The sequence below is a fragment of the Gymnogyps californianus genome, chromosome 2 (genome assembly GCF_018139145.2).
Source record: "Gymnogyps californianus isolate 813 chromosome 2, ASM1813914v2, whole genome shotgun sequence".
Classification (NCBI taxonomy): domain Eukaryota; kingdom Metazoa; phylum Chordata; class Aves; order Accipitriformes; family Cathartidae; genus Gymnogyps; species Gymnogyps californianus.
Window position 1 is genome coordinate 161,766,341 of NC_059472.1, and position 14,707 is coordinate 161,781,047.

At 41.1% G+C, this 14,707-nt stretch overlaps 1 protein-coding gene across 3 annotated transcripts in view; it reads right to left on the reverse strand.

Moving 5' to 3' along the window:
- Positions 1-14,707, reverse strand: part of SCN5A (sodium voltage-gated channel alpha subunit 5) — a 175,662-nt gene that overhangs the window by 135,183 nt on the left and 25,772 nt on the right. The gene's annotated exons all lie outside the window — the stretch shown is intronic.

The window sequence follows — 14,707 nt, forward strand, 5'->3', positions numbered from 1 at the left end:
ATGTTTGTAGGAAACTTCATCGAGCCATGTCCCTGGCTGTTCTACCCGAGAACATCGTTACTGAATTCAGTATAGCACTACGTAGTGAAACCAAACCATAAGCTTGCCCATAACTTTTAGACTCTACACTGGTGAGATACATATTAATTGAAGTTTGTGATAGGAATTCCGGACTCATAGGTTAAAAATGCAACCAGCTAGAAGTCAAAATGTAATAACGGTAACAAAGCAGCACACTCCCCCAATCATCTGGTGTATTCTGCTCAGCATAGAAAACACAGAGTATAAAGCAAAAGAAACAGAAAGATGCACCCTGTTAAAGATCAAACAAACAGGGAAGTATTCATAAAGACAAATATTTATCAACATAGTCATCTGTAATGGCAATGGAGAGAGACAGACACTTCTTGAGGGAGACTCAGAGGAGCAAGCTAAATTTAAGTGCTCTGGATCATTCCCTGGTTGACTATCAATGAGGCTTAAGGAAATTAACATCCCCAGACTATTGAGAGCCTTTGTGTACACACTCCCTCTTCTATCCCCAGCCAACAAAGTCTAACATTCAGAGAAACAGAACAGGCCAACTTCTTTTCAAAAGGATGAGCAAAATCAGTTTTCCAGAGAGAGTCTGAAGAAAAGGTGATGGATGTTCTAAGGAGCATCTCTAAAACCTGAATGGTGGCGTGGAAGAACGGGTAAAAGCATTGATCTAGAAACATAATAAATGCAAAACAGAGGCCAGCAGCTGACTGATGGGGGCAGATAATCCAGTGTGCTTCGCTGCAGCAGAGAGGACATGATCCCCTGTTGACATAAGACATGATGGTGGCAGCCTTACGCAGCATTGTGAGCAGAGGAGACTCTGCAGATGATGCTCAGAAGAGGTTCTCCATTCTAGGCTAACCCTCTGTTGTGAAATGTTTTAAAAATCAAGAGTGACAGCTTATCCAGGCAGGCTATGCAAAGAATGCTCAGTGGCTCAAGCCACCGAACAGATGTGCTGTGGCTTTCTCAGTAAGCTGCGAGCAGTGGAAAAGCCCTGCCCTGCTGCATGCCAAGAGGGAATTACTGTCCATGAGCTTGTGGTTACGAGGGCACGTGATGGTGTTGACAAGTTATCAGAGCATATATCCTGCTCAGACTGTATGCTTTTCCACTTTGTCTTACATGTGGGCTTTCTACAGAAACATCTTGACTGACAGCAACACCCAGGTATTCAATATGGTTAAGGATCTGTGATCGATCGCCACAGAAGGGGGAAGGATGCCATGTCTTACATCTCCTTTTGCCTTCCACTTCTGCTGGTGAAAGACTTCTGCTTTTCTCAGGACAGATAGTATCTTATTTGGCATACATAGAGTTAGTGACACAAACCCATCAGACTCTGGGGTACAGAGGAAATATGGCACAACCATAAGATAAGAGATAGACAAACAACTGCAGAGGTTCTGCATCTTGTTAAGAAATGGTATCACTACATGGGGTACCCTGAACTTCACAAACATGCACTACTCCCTGGGAATTGCAACTTTTCATACTGCAAATGCTAAGACCAGGAGGACCATAGATCTGTCACTGTGTGTTGACCACTTTCTTCGAGGCATGATTGAAGCTCTGGAGCACAGCGCTGGTTGAAGACCGAACCAACATCTCCTGGTCAGTCAAATCAGAAGATGAGAACAGAGCCAGAGCATAGAAGTAAGGAGGAAAAGGAGACTCTGTGTGCAAACAAGAAATTCAAAATCTCAAGAACAGACAAAATTCTGTTGTGTGCTGATGACTTAAACATTTACATTTCTAAAACAAGCAATAAGGTAGGTGCCAAAGAGTGCTACGAAATGCATGCTGAGGAACCGGTGCGTAGATGCTGCTGGGAGGAGGTATCTTCACCACAGAGTCTGCAACTGTGCAACAGAGTGTCACGGCTACTGTGCCAAACCTCAGCCTGAGGAAGAGCTGAATTTCTGATTCCCTACTGATAAATGAAGGGGGGATTAGAGTATTATACCCATGGAGACAAATCGCTGTATTATCAAAAATGCACACAACAATCAATTTGTCATTCAAAGCAAGTTGGTTTGGATTTCAATCAAGCATGCCGGGCAATCAGAGGTCATTAAGAAGCAGTCAGTCATCACTCTTGCTTTTAAGAACAAACCACCTTAGTATCATATTAACCCATGGCCTCAGCTTTCCATCAGTTAATTCTAACATGGACAAAGAACGTAAAACTCCTTTTTTATTTACAGTAAGATTTTCTCTCTGAAACATAGACTGCTTAAACTGATCAACACCACCTGAAAACACAATGACTTTTTCATTGTCTTAGAAGATTACAATTACTTTTTGTTTTGTTTTGTCAGTTTTTTCACCGAAAAATTTCAGCATGTCAGTGGGAAACAAAATAGGGAAACGGAAGTGGAAAACAAAACTGAAACCCTCCATATTAGATTTTTTCTTTTCAATTTTAAAAGTAAAATCAAGACAAAACAATGACGTTTGTACGCACGGGTGTGTGTACATAACCTTTATGCAACATGCCATTCTTTCCAAAGGAAATTCTAATTTTTTTTCTACTAGCTTTACTAAAATGTTGATGTCACAGTTATAGTGTATACAATGCCGTTCAGGAACTTTTTTACAGGAATTTTCAGAGTAAGATAACTACTTGATCATATTAAAAGAATTTAAAAAAATGGTTAGAATAATACCAGCTTCATATCAGTTTCTGGTTGATCACACATTATTTACTCCATTGTTGCCAAATAAACTCATCTATTTTTCAATAATATGAAATATTTCTTGTCAGTACTCAGCAGTCAAAAATTCAATAGAAATATGTTTTATAATAATCAGATGCCATCTTCTCCAAAACATACGCACATGTGTGCCTGAGCCGTATAAAAACATACTAAGACCCTGTATCTCCAATGCTCCTGATATAGTATTACTTGTGTTAGGTTGATTCTGTTGCCATTAAATAGGTGTATGATAAATCCATATGTTGGTGTTGTCTTCCCAGGGCTTGTGTTTTAGATGTGCCAAGCTCAGTAAAATAATCCTGTAAAGTGAGTGCTCACAAGCAGCTTATTACCGTCTTACAGAGTTTTGTCTGCCTGCAAAGGACAGTGAGATAATGGCAACTGCTTCAGCCAAAGTGGCTCAAGCACCAGTAACAGAAAGATTTGGCCCAAACCCACACCCCTTGCTGTGAACAGGGTATGACGAAGCTCCCACTACCATAACCTCACTGCAAGTAGTACTTGTGCCAGTCAGATGGAAAATAGCAGAGGTTTACCTCCATCTACTATGGATCACATCTTCCTTGGTATTGACATTAACATACCTGTAGCATCAAAGAATAAACACTCCTCTAATGAATTCCCTTAATTGTTTTCAGGAAAAGGTTAATAACAAATATTAATCAGGACAGTCGTTATACATTACATTATTATTTGGTAGGGACTACTGATGGTTCTCTTTAGATGTGACACAGAGCCCAGACAGCAAAACTCCATGACTGTAGAGTGGAGTAATGTCTGCTCTTCCCCATCCCCAGCGAAGGGACCTTATACTAAACACAGCCCAGGAAATAATGTTCACTAATCCAGCGCTCAGTTACATTTACTTCAGCCCAGAGTAATTCAATCTCTCCAACATCCTCAGAGCTCCTGGATTTCCAGAGACACCAAGAAGCTTGGTAGCAGCCCTAACCATCAGGGGTCCCTTAAAGCTTAAGTTTGCAACAGCATTAGGAAGATGAAAATATATCACCCCATTTTTGCTCCTATAACACCATGAGTTGCAGTGTCTCCTGCAAGTCCATGCGCTACCTCCTACACTGTATGCATACATACATACATACTTCTACATACTTGCTGTATGCAAGTAGTGAGGAAATGTACAAATTCTTCTAGACTATTCTTGCAATGTCTTCCTTCCGAAGTCAATTCCTAAAGCTTCTCATAATTTCTGCTGTTTCATTCTACACTTTTTCTGATTTATCAATATCTTTCAGGTTTCTGCATTGCTCCCTTCCACACCAGGCAATTCTAACAGAGCAAACATTCACAATAGCTCCACCTGTCAAGTTAGTTAAAAAAAAAAAAAAAAAAAAAAAGGCAAACTTCCTCAAAGAAATAATTTATTCTAATTAAAATTATGCTCCAGCTTACTTTCCACACCTACATCACACCACTGAGCGGAAAGCCAGTGGGGTACATAGAGCTGCAGAGTAGAAGTCCTCCTCATTTCTGTGCAAAGGAAAGGAAAATTTTCCAGTTCAGAAAAATAAAAAAAGATTAGAGTCAGTTTAGAAAACACGGTTTCTGAGTTCAGCTTCTGTTCCTCCTTTGAAGACCCAACTGAAATGATATTGTGACTTGTCTTACAACAAATTCTTTCCAATTTGAAAAAAACCTATATATTATCACACTTGCATAAAGAACAGCATTCAAATATCATTAGTCACTGCCCAGAGAAGAGTCCTCTGGCTGACTTTCTAACAAAAACTTCAGAGAGGTGTCTGTTATCTCAGACTATTTATTGCAGCCACACGGGTGCTCGCTGGTTGGAGACTTTCTCCCTGCACTATGGCTGGCACAAAGCACTGACAGCCACCAAACATCCAAATTCCAAATTTAAAATGCAATTCAGAAAGCCCCATCACCTTACAGTTGGGATACGTGACACAGAAACAAAATAGATAACACCCCCTCCTCGCCCTTTCGCCCACCAGCACAAACACACTGTACCTCCTGGCAACACATAATAATTAAAACGAATCCTTGCTGCACTTGCTGTGTGCACACTGTGTCACATACGGTGAAGTCTCTAATAAATGAAATTGAGTTTGAAGATGAAAAACATGCCTCACAAAAGCGATGGAACAGGCTGTATTAAGGGTATTATTAGGGAAGAATGCTTGGGAATAAATGGCACTGCCAGTTAGTTCTTCCCTGCTAAAAGGGGTTGCAAATAATTATAATAATCAGTTACTCTCCTGTTGCTCACCCCATGACAGGGCATCTGGCTCTCCTCTGCTGTCCCCTGGCATTTGCTGCTGCCAGCCCTTCTGCGGGGTTTCGCAGGCTCTCGGGTGCTCTCCTCTCCCTTCTTGCTTCCCATTCTTCCCTCCCTCTTCCCCTGGGCACTGGCTTCTGGCCCAGCTCTCTTCTGCCACCTTACCCCGTAACTGTCTAGAAGGACATTTTCAAAACTTCAGCTAAAAAAGGAACAGGAGGAGTTAATTGTGAAGACAGTTGGGTGGGTAGAGAGGGCAGAGATCAAGGGGACAACTTTTTTTTTGAGAATCTTATATAGAGCGTTGGCTAACATGTGACTTTAGGGTAAATACAGCCCTGAATTCTGGGCATGAGTTATCCTGCAGGAGATATGGAGGGGCTGGGAGGACGTCGTAGAAAACCATACAACAAGATGCTGGGAGGAAAGTGGTCTCCTTAAGCTCGAGTGGCTCTGGTAGGCTCCTATCAGTGCTTCTCCCCATGCCTGAGACAAGCCAAAGAAGCAATTTCCCAGCCAGGGCTCAGCAGTCACCATAGCACAGAAAACATGTCCAATTTTGATAGCACAGCTTTTTCCCTTTTTGAGGAAAAGCCACTAAAAATATCAATCAAGCCCTCTGCTAGGTGGCTCCCGTGCACTAGGAAGAGGCTCTGAAGGCCTCAAAGATCCACAGTACCTGGTTTGTGCTGCCTGTACGGTCCAAGGGAAGGAAAAGCACGTGAGGAGTGTTTGGAGCTACGGACTAGAGGGAAGCGGAGAATTTAGATGCTGTCAAATTGCCTTGGGGACCATGCCAAGTCCATGAGCATCCCAAGGAAGACGAGACAGGAGACAATGACTAGCAATAAATATGCACGCTGGCTTTTAAACATCTTCAGATAACCTCCTTCCGTGTCTCTGTGTCTGACCAGTCACGCAGACCCACGCTCTTAGGGCTGTAGGCTGCATAGCACGTAACTAAAAGCATATTTAGTACCACTTGTTTAGACGTACGCTTCACATGAATAGGCAGCAAAATGCTGAAGTGTGTTCTCTGGAAGTTTTGTGTTTTGTGGAGTTTTTTTATATGTTTCACACAAAGGAATTAAAATCGAAAGCTGCTACAAGGGTTGAATGCATTTGTGATTACAGATGCCAGAAAACCAGAAGAAAATACTCTTGCTTGTACTGTGATAAAGAAAACACATGAATTGGATCAAAAACTGACTAAGAGACAGAAGACAAAGGTTAAGATGAAAAGTCAATGTGCAGTATCTCTGCAGGCTAACAGAGGGCTATATCTGCACCACTTTATTACATTTATAAGTACAAAGGAAAGAGAGGGTGAGCAGAGAGGTGTCAAAATCTACTAAACACAGTATTTTCCAGGTAAATCAAGTCCAAGACCAGGACTAAATGAGGAACACTAGAGAGGCCTATTCCACTAAAAAAAAAAATAAGTGGAGAAATGCAAAGTGAGATATTATGTTGTCAGAATGTGAAGTAAAGCAGAGAAGGAGAAAATCTCACCCATCCATAACCTTGTCAAGTTTTAAATTCCCTGTATCAGTTCAGGTAAGAGATATGGATTTTTTTAGGGATCCCTAGCCAACACTTTCATGTAATATGAAGCTGTGATCAAAGAAAAGTGTAATATTGAGATGCAGGGGGAACAGGATGGAGTACTATACAGGAAACAACCTATAAACCAGTGGCTTGTCTCATCCAGTTCTGTTTAATATCTTTATCCAGTTCTGTTTAATGTCTTTATCCGAATGAAGGGGATCAAGCGTACCCTCAGTAAGTTTGCAGATGACACCAGGTTGGGTGGGAGTGTTGATCTGCTTGAGGGTAGGAAGGCTCTACAGAGGGATCTGGACAGGCTGGATTGACGGGCCGAGGCCAACTGTATGAGATTCAACAAGGCTCAGTGCTGGGTCCTGCACTTGGGTCACAACAACCCCATGCAACGCTACAGGCTTGGGGAAGAGTGGCTGGAAAGCTGTCTGGTGGAAAAGGACCTGGGGGTGTTGGTCGACAGCCAGCTGAATATGACCTGGCAGTGTGCCCAGGTGGCCATGAAGGCCAATAGCATCCTGGCTTGCATCAGAAATAGTGTGGCCAGCAGGACTAGGGAAGTGATCATCCCCCTGTGCTCGGCACTGGTGAGGCCGCACCTCGAATACTGTGTTCAGTTTTGGGCCCCTCACTACAAGAAAGACATTGAGGTGCTGGAGTGCGTCCAAAGAAGAGCAGCGAAGCTGGGGAAGGGTCTAGAGAACAAGTCCTATCAGGAGCAGCTGAGGAAACTGGGGTTGTTTAGGCTGGAGAAAAGGAGGCTGAGGGGAGACCTTGTTGCTCTCTACAACTGCCTGAAAGGAGGTTGTAGTGAGGTGGGGGTTGGTCTCCTCCCAAGTAAGAAGCGGTAGGACGAGAGGAAATGGCCTCAAGTTGTGCCAGGGGAGGTTTAGATTGGATATTAGGAAAAATATCTTCACCGAAAGGGTTGTCAAGCACTGGAACAGGCTGCCCAGGGAAGTGGTTGAGTCACCATCCCTGGAGGTATTTAAAAGACCTGTAGATGTGGCACTTGGGGACATGGTTTAGTGGTGAACTTGGCAGTGCTAGGTTAACGGTTGGACTTAATGATCTTAAAGGTCTTTTCCAACCTAAATGATTCTATGATTCTATGATCCAGGAGACAGACCACAGCATTGTTTTCAATAGGGTAACTGCTGGACTGGAGGGTATTGAGAAGCGGGTAATGAGAATGACTGGGAAAAGTTTAGTAAGAAGAGCAATTGAAAAAATGGAGATCTTTTATCTTAGAAAAGAGGTGACTATCAGAGTCAAAAATAGCATGCATTCTGGAAAATGAGAACAGGGAGCTTTGTGTGCTCCTCGTCACAGAATGTGACAACAATTTTTTTGCCCTAAGAAAATGGAGGGGGGGGAAAGGAAAAAAAAATTTTTTTCAAAACTAAAGAGAAAGGAAATATTTTTCACTACACTTGCCATTTCAACTGCTGAAGTTACTGCCACAGGCTGCCCCTGTGGCCAAAACATCGAAAGAGAGATTTGTTGCTTATGTAGATAAGGATATCCAGAGTTATAATAGTTAATGTTAATAAAAATTTAGAAAAATATCTATACTTCAGGCTCTACTAATTTCTTCCGGAACACGTGGGGCTGCTCTGTGCCACAGACAGGTGCTGCTGTAGGTACACCAAGACCAGATTGAGCCTCCAGTTCCCATATTTTATCTCCACCTCACTTGGGCGAATTCAGCGTTGATGAAAAGTATGAGGAGAAAATATTTCTTTACTTACTCCTACAAACCAGTGCAATAAGGGAAAGCAGCAATGCAAGCCAGTCTCTGCCGGTGGGCTCATGGTGCACCTGGGCTGACTGTTCAGGGTTGAAAGCGTAAGCTACCTCTTGCCTTTGCAAGGCATGTTATTGCTGAACCCGGAGCAAGCAGAAGTCCATGGACAGGCTCCAAAGGGCACAGATGAGGTCCTTTCAAATGCACATCACTGTGCAAGTCAAGTGGTATATCAGTTCGGAAGTTTATGAACAATTTGAAGGTGCAGGAAAACTCTGAAAATGTTCAGCCTGAATCTTCTGTGGCAGATCTTTCCTCTAGTAGATCTCTCCTTTCTGTGAGCAGTAATGCAGTGATGAGAGCAAAAGAAATGTACCTGGGCGACAAATCCTCCTGTTTTACAAACTGTTCCAATATAAGAACTTACTCTTTTACCACAAGGCCAAAAAAAATCCTATTGAATGGTTGGGAAGAGACTGTATTGGATACAACCGTACCAATTCCTATGTTTTTCTGATCCTTGCACTTCTTCTGCTGGGCTTTTCTTTTTCTATTTAGCTTAAAACATGAAAGTGCACAGGTACAATACCCATGTTAATAACACATCAGAGCATTAAGGTTTGAGCATTTATGAAGCTATTTATCAAAAGATCCACAGCACTCGAACAAAGCCACAATATTTACCGTTAACGGCAGAGTAACGTGAATAGATTCCATGCTGACAAGCACAGTCTGAAAGCCCAGAGAGGTTCTTTGTCTTAATCATTGATTCATATACAATCAGACATAATAAAACACCTATTCGAGTCTCAACCTGATTTATTGCTTTCCTCTTTCCTCCCACCTCCATAATTACTCATCAAACACTCACTGTCTTCTATTACCACCTCAGACAACACCTCAAACACTTCAGCTCTCCCCAAACTTGCTACATTTATTATCTGACTTGGACATCATTATTTTCTATACAGTTCTCATACAGTTTCAGAATATCTGTTCATACAGTTCCATTTCAGTGGTTCTGAAAGCAAAAACGAAGCAATTCACCAGGCAGAGCTAACAATCAGGCGTAGAGCTTAGAAAATATATATATGTACACACACATGAATCTATATACACACATATATATTTCTATATATTCACAGATATATGCCTCAACATCCATGCCTGTTTATTTCAACAGTGCATTACACCTAGGACATCAAAGAGGAGGATGTGGAAAGGCTCTAGAATTATTTCACATTGGTCTGGAACCGCTCCTGATTTATCAGCTCCGAGCAATCAGACTGGCTCTGATTGCATTCACACCACACGCAAGACCAGTTGCTTCCCACAAGCCTGTGATACCTTCTCAAGTACCCAAGAAGACCATGATTTGGATGGGTATCACACCAATGTTCAGCAAGTTGCTCTGCAACCAAAGATCATCTACACAGAGTGCTCACGTTCCTCAACCTTAGGCATCTAACTGGTGGCTGGTTTAGTAGGACCATATCCCTAGGCTACCTAGCATGATTAAGGGATAGAAAATGAAGCAGGCTCCTCCAGAGGCCACCTCAGAAAGTTCTTTCTCCAAATCACTCCTATCACTTTGTTGGATGTAATTGGGAGCTGCAAAGACTAGGTACCTAAAATAAGGACCTAAACTTATTGTATTTTATACATCTTTCTAAATATAGAACCTGAAGCAATCGTAAGTCTTCCAAGTCTAACTGGAGATGACAAAACAGATATTACATTTATCTTTATCCAGATTTCTTCTTTTTAATTAAAGCTTTTTTTCCCCAGACCTTTGGTAACTACACAGCTCAACTTCAGAAGAAGAGAAAAATTACTGCCATGAAATGAATGCCAGAAACTAGTCTGGAAGAAAAAAATAACAACCCAGAAAAGTCCTCTTTTAAGCTATAAAAATAGCAGTTGATTCCTCCTAGGAAAAGGTTAATAAAGCTTAAACATTCTTTTATTTTATTTTTTATTTTTTTTTATTTCAATAGCTTGAACAGGATTATCTAAAGGAAATTACAGGGTTTTATTTTACCTTGCAAGATACTGATTTTGAGAGAAAACATATAGAACACTTTGAAAACAAGACCCTTGCAGAGTGTCTTAAATAGGGTATTTCGTTTAAAGAGAATGAAAATACTGGGGTTTGAGACTATCATTTCAAAAGTGATTTTATAAAAATTTTATTATATTTTAAAGGTTTTTTTCTTAAGTGTTTTTTTTCTTATGCTTTCAGCACTTACATTGAGCCCTGCTCTACAAAAGAACACACTATTTAAACTCAGATTTCTACTTACTACTTACTGACTAGTCAATAATCCATTTTAGTAATGGAATACATAAATGACATTAAAGATTCTACAATCATCAGCCATGTGAATCAACTACACTCAGTCCATTGGTACGTCTTTTCTCTCTCTAAGCCAGTGACATATCTGACATCATATAGCTTTCAATCCACTCTAACTCACACATTCATAAAGATTCACTTCATCAAATACATCTTTAATTTAAACACCACAACCTAAGACAGGCTTTCAAGCATGCTATTTGCAGCTGCTTTCCTAGAAATCTTTAAAAGTATTGGAATTAAGCTTGCAGTTTTTCAATCAGCTGGTATTTCTAAACTATTAACTCTCCTAAAGATAACTGACAGCTCAATAACTTTGATATTGATATATTGATCACATAATTTTCATAATGCTGTGGACGTAAACTATCACTATTTTCTACTTTTTTTTTTCTTTATTTCATTTTTATATATGAGCACTTCTGCACCTACAACTTCAGATTCCCAGGTTTGTTATTATTAATGTCTAAAAATAATCCTCCTCGGGCTTATTGATTGCAGTCCCTTACCAAATCTAGAACTGCAGGTAGGAAAATAATTACTTACCAGTAGTCACTGTTTTCCCAGATGAACGAGCTGTGCCTCCATTTTAACTTTACCATTGGCATCAAGAATTTTTTAGCCTGATTCTATCTAGTGTCCCCCATCCCACACTCCCTTCATACAGGCAAAGAACAGTCCTATGGAGGAGGCTGGGAGACCTGATGAGCTACTTCTGCCTTAATCTTCCTTTTTCCTCTTCCTAGGTTTGCAGTGGTAAGCATTACTCATTGGAGGCAAAACCAGACTGGAATAACTTTTCTGATAAGCCTTGTTCTTAGATGTTGGTGTGTAAATTGTGAAGACCTAGAGTCATTTAAATTGGTGGAAAGAATGGAAAAATCCTGCTGTTCATCATGAGATAGATGTGCCCACCAAAAGGCGGATTTTAGACCTGCATCTCCGCTGTGAGTTGAGGAGAGACTAAGCAGGTATCTCACCTTACCATGACTGCTGTGCCCAGTAACTAAGCTGAGAAACCAGAGGCACCTGCAGTAGCTTAGATGAAGTTCCTTTCACAGAATTAAGCTTTTAATGACAATGCCAAGGAAGGTCCCTTCTTGACAGTCTGATCAGGTATATTCAATGTCACTTTTGTATACTAGGGCTCAGTGATTGGTGAAGCTAAATGGAAGAGATCTCTCAGCATGAATTTTCCCACTGAATCCCCATGCTTAAGGGCTCTGTCCCTTGCTTCCCAAGTTACCTGGCATTTCTCCAGCTGCAGGAGCCATTGAAACGATGGAAAGAACAAGCAAAGTGTTGGGTGGATAGGTAGGAAATCCTTACTCCTTATGGGACTTAGTTTATATGATCATCTCATGGCAGATGCACAGGAGGAGAGAACCCAACAATTCTCAACAACGCTAGCAACCTTGCAATGTAGGATTGACAAGTTCATGCAAGAAAGATTAAGTAACAGCCAAAGGCCTGAAAGGGGAGGTGGTGGGGGCTGACCACTCATGGATCTACCATGCATGGAAATGGACCAATTTTTTTTTCTTTTTCTTTTCAGATTTAGTAAAAAAAGATTTTTCTTCTGCCACCACCACTACTAGTGCTGGTACGCTGCCTTTACGGGTGGTGGCGGCGGCAGGAACAGAGGTAGCAGAGGGGCCAGGCAGCACCTGCACCATCAGCCAAGATAGTCATGGTGACCACAGTGGTAGAACAGGAAAGTACATGTGGGTCTTAAGTGTGTAGCTAAGGGAAGGAGTTCCCGAACCCTGGGGGTACAGTGGTTATTTCCTCAAGGGTCAACCAAAAATCAAGTGTTACCACATAATTGTGGTTAAGCCAATGATGATGCAAACAAAGTTTATAAGCTGACTTTTTTCCTCATCTATAAAATCAAAACAAGAGGATTGAGAAGACAAATGAGAAAAAAATTCCTGCCTGAGGGATGAAAGGAGCCAAGGCAAGAGGATGCAATTTAGTCCAGATACCAAGTCAGTTTTGAACAAAAAAGCAGAGCTGAAGCTTTCCCAGGCCTTCCACAAAACCAAAATATCTCCTGTACCAAGTGCCTGTGGCACACAGTTATCTCAAGCTAAAAAGGGCTCGGAAAGACTGAAAACCAAGTTCTTATCTTCCTTTGCACCACGCAATTCTTCACTGTATTACCCTTTTAAGGGATTTCACTTGTTTTTGTTTTTCCATTCATGCAAAATATGTTCAAAGGCACAAGAGGAGGCTGATGCCATTTCAGAGGCTCCCTGAGGTACTTTAAAACATTAAAAACTCTCTCAAAGAATCCAAAGCAAACTTCTGGTCTCCAAGAAGAGCAGAACTGGCATGTCACCCTGTTTTGATTCTCTGTTTTGGTGTCCTGATGAACAGAATTGACAATTCATTTTTCCAATTTTGCTTTAGAGTGTTTTTCACTCCTTTATTTCTTTACATCCTTTTTTTATTTTTAAAGTATTATTATGAATCTCTGACAGTACTTCAGGTTTCTGTTTTCTGTTTTTTAGATTAATATCCCTGCTCCAGACTAAGTGACTCAGCCACATTGGTTTTGAAGTCTCCAAAGAGCTTTTGTAATTGTCTGTGCTCCCTTTGAGTGAACTCCACTATCTCAACATGTTGGCCAATTTTCTTCTCTAGTTCTTCTTCAGAATAAACACTGACACTACTCTGTTTCTTAATATATTCCTCTTTTTATCTAATTTGGTCTGCCTACACTTTAATCTAACTGTATGTATTGCTTAATTCCCTGCAGTACTTGAAATTTGGACTGTTATTAAATTGTGGTCAGTACTACTCAGTTAAACAGTCACTTCATTTCACCATAATGCTTACGCAAAATGAAAGATGAAGCACGATCCCATCTAGTTACAAGATGAGCCAGTCCTTCCATTTCTGAATTGCTTTAGTGCAATAGTCAACATTAAATGAAAATCCTACTTAATATTGTTCTCCCTAGCCTAATAGCTAAGCCACCTTCTCCAGCATTTCGAGGAACACTTCATTATTCTTAGTCAGAGGTCAGTACACTTTTCCTATAAATCTACTTTTTTCCTAGTTCTTCAGTGGCCTGCTGCACTGACTCAACACTTCAACTATTTAAATTATTTTTGTCCATCCACCATAACTGATGGCTGTTTGCCATAATGCACCGTGTCTTTATTTTCAGATATTATGAAAACAGGAAAACATTCATTGATATTATTATTACTTACTATTAATACCACATGGTCAAACTTTAATTCACTTTAATCCATTACTTCACCAAGTTGATTATCTTTGTAATAGGTAAATCTCCTTTAGTGATAACAAGTATATTTTCACGACCATATTAACCATTGCTGGATTTACTAAATGGATTTACAGGAGGATCTCCCCTCCTCCCCATATCAGCACCACACAAATAAACTTGCTCATGGTATGCTGGAGCAGCTGTACAATTCCTCCCATTTAAAGCAATGCTGCAGCTGGCCCTGACATTAACTATATTTTTGTAGAGACTATCCAGTGGTACATTTACCCTACTTCCATTTCCAGAGAGCCAGACTATCTTCACAGCTCCATTTCATCCCTTCACCTTTATTGCAGGGCTTTATACTTCCAGCCATTACTATTTTATCTCTCAATGCCTCTATCGGAGAGAGAGAGCAGCACCTCACACGGCTGTCAGTTATCTGTGGCTGGAGGAGCCGTGAAGTGCCTTAATCCACCACAGGTGCACAGATATCTTTACTAGCTCCATGAGCATTCATCTCCAAGCTGGAAGCACAGAGAGCACGGGCGGGAAAACATGTCAGCAGGCTCATCACCAGCCAGCATAGGTCCAGTGTGGTTTTTTAGCTCTGGCACAGAGCTCTTTCAGCTGACAAGAGGCTCTGATACACGGACATTGAGAGGACACATAACCTGGTGGTCAGAGCCAGTCCCAAAGACAACCTTCATTCAGCCAGAGCTTCGTGAGCTGCCCTTCCTTAATGCTGCATCAAAGACATCATGCGTTAAAGACACCAATGTTG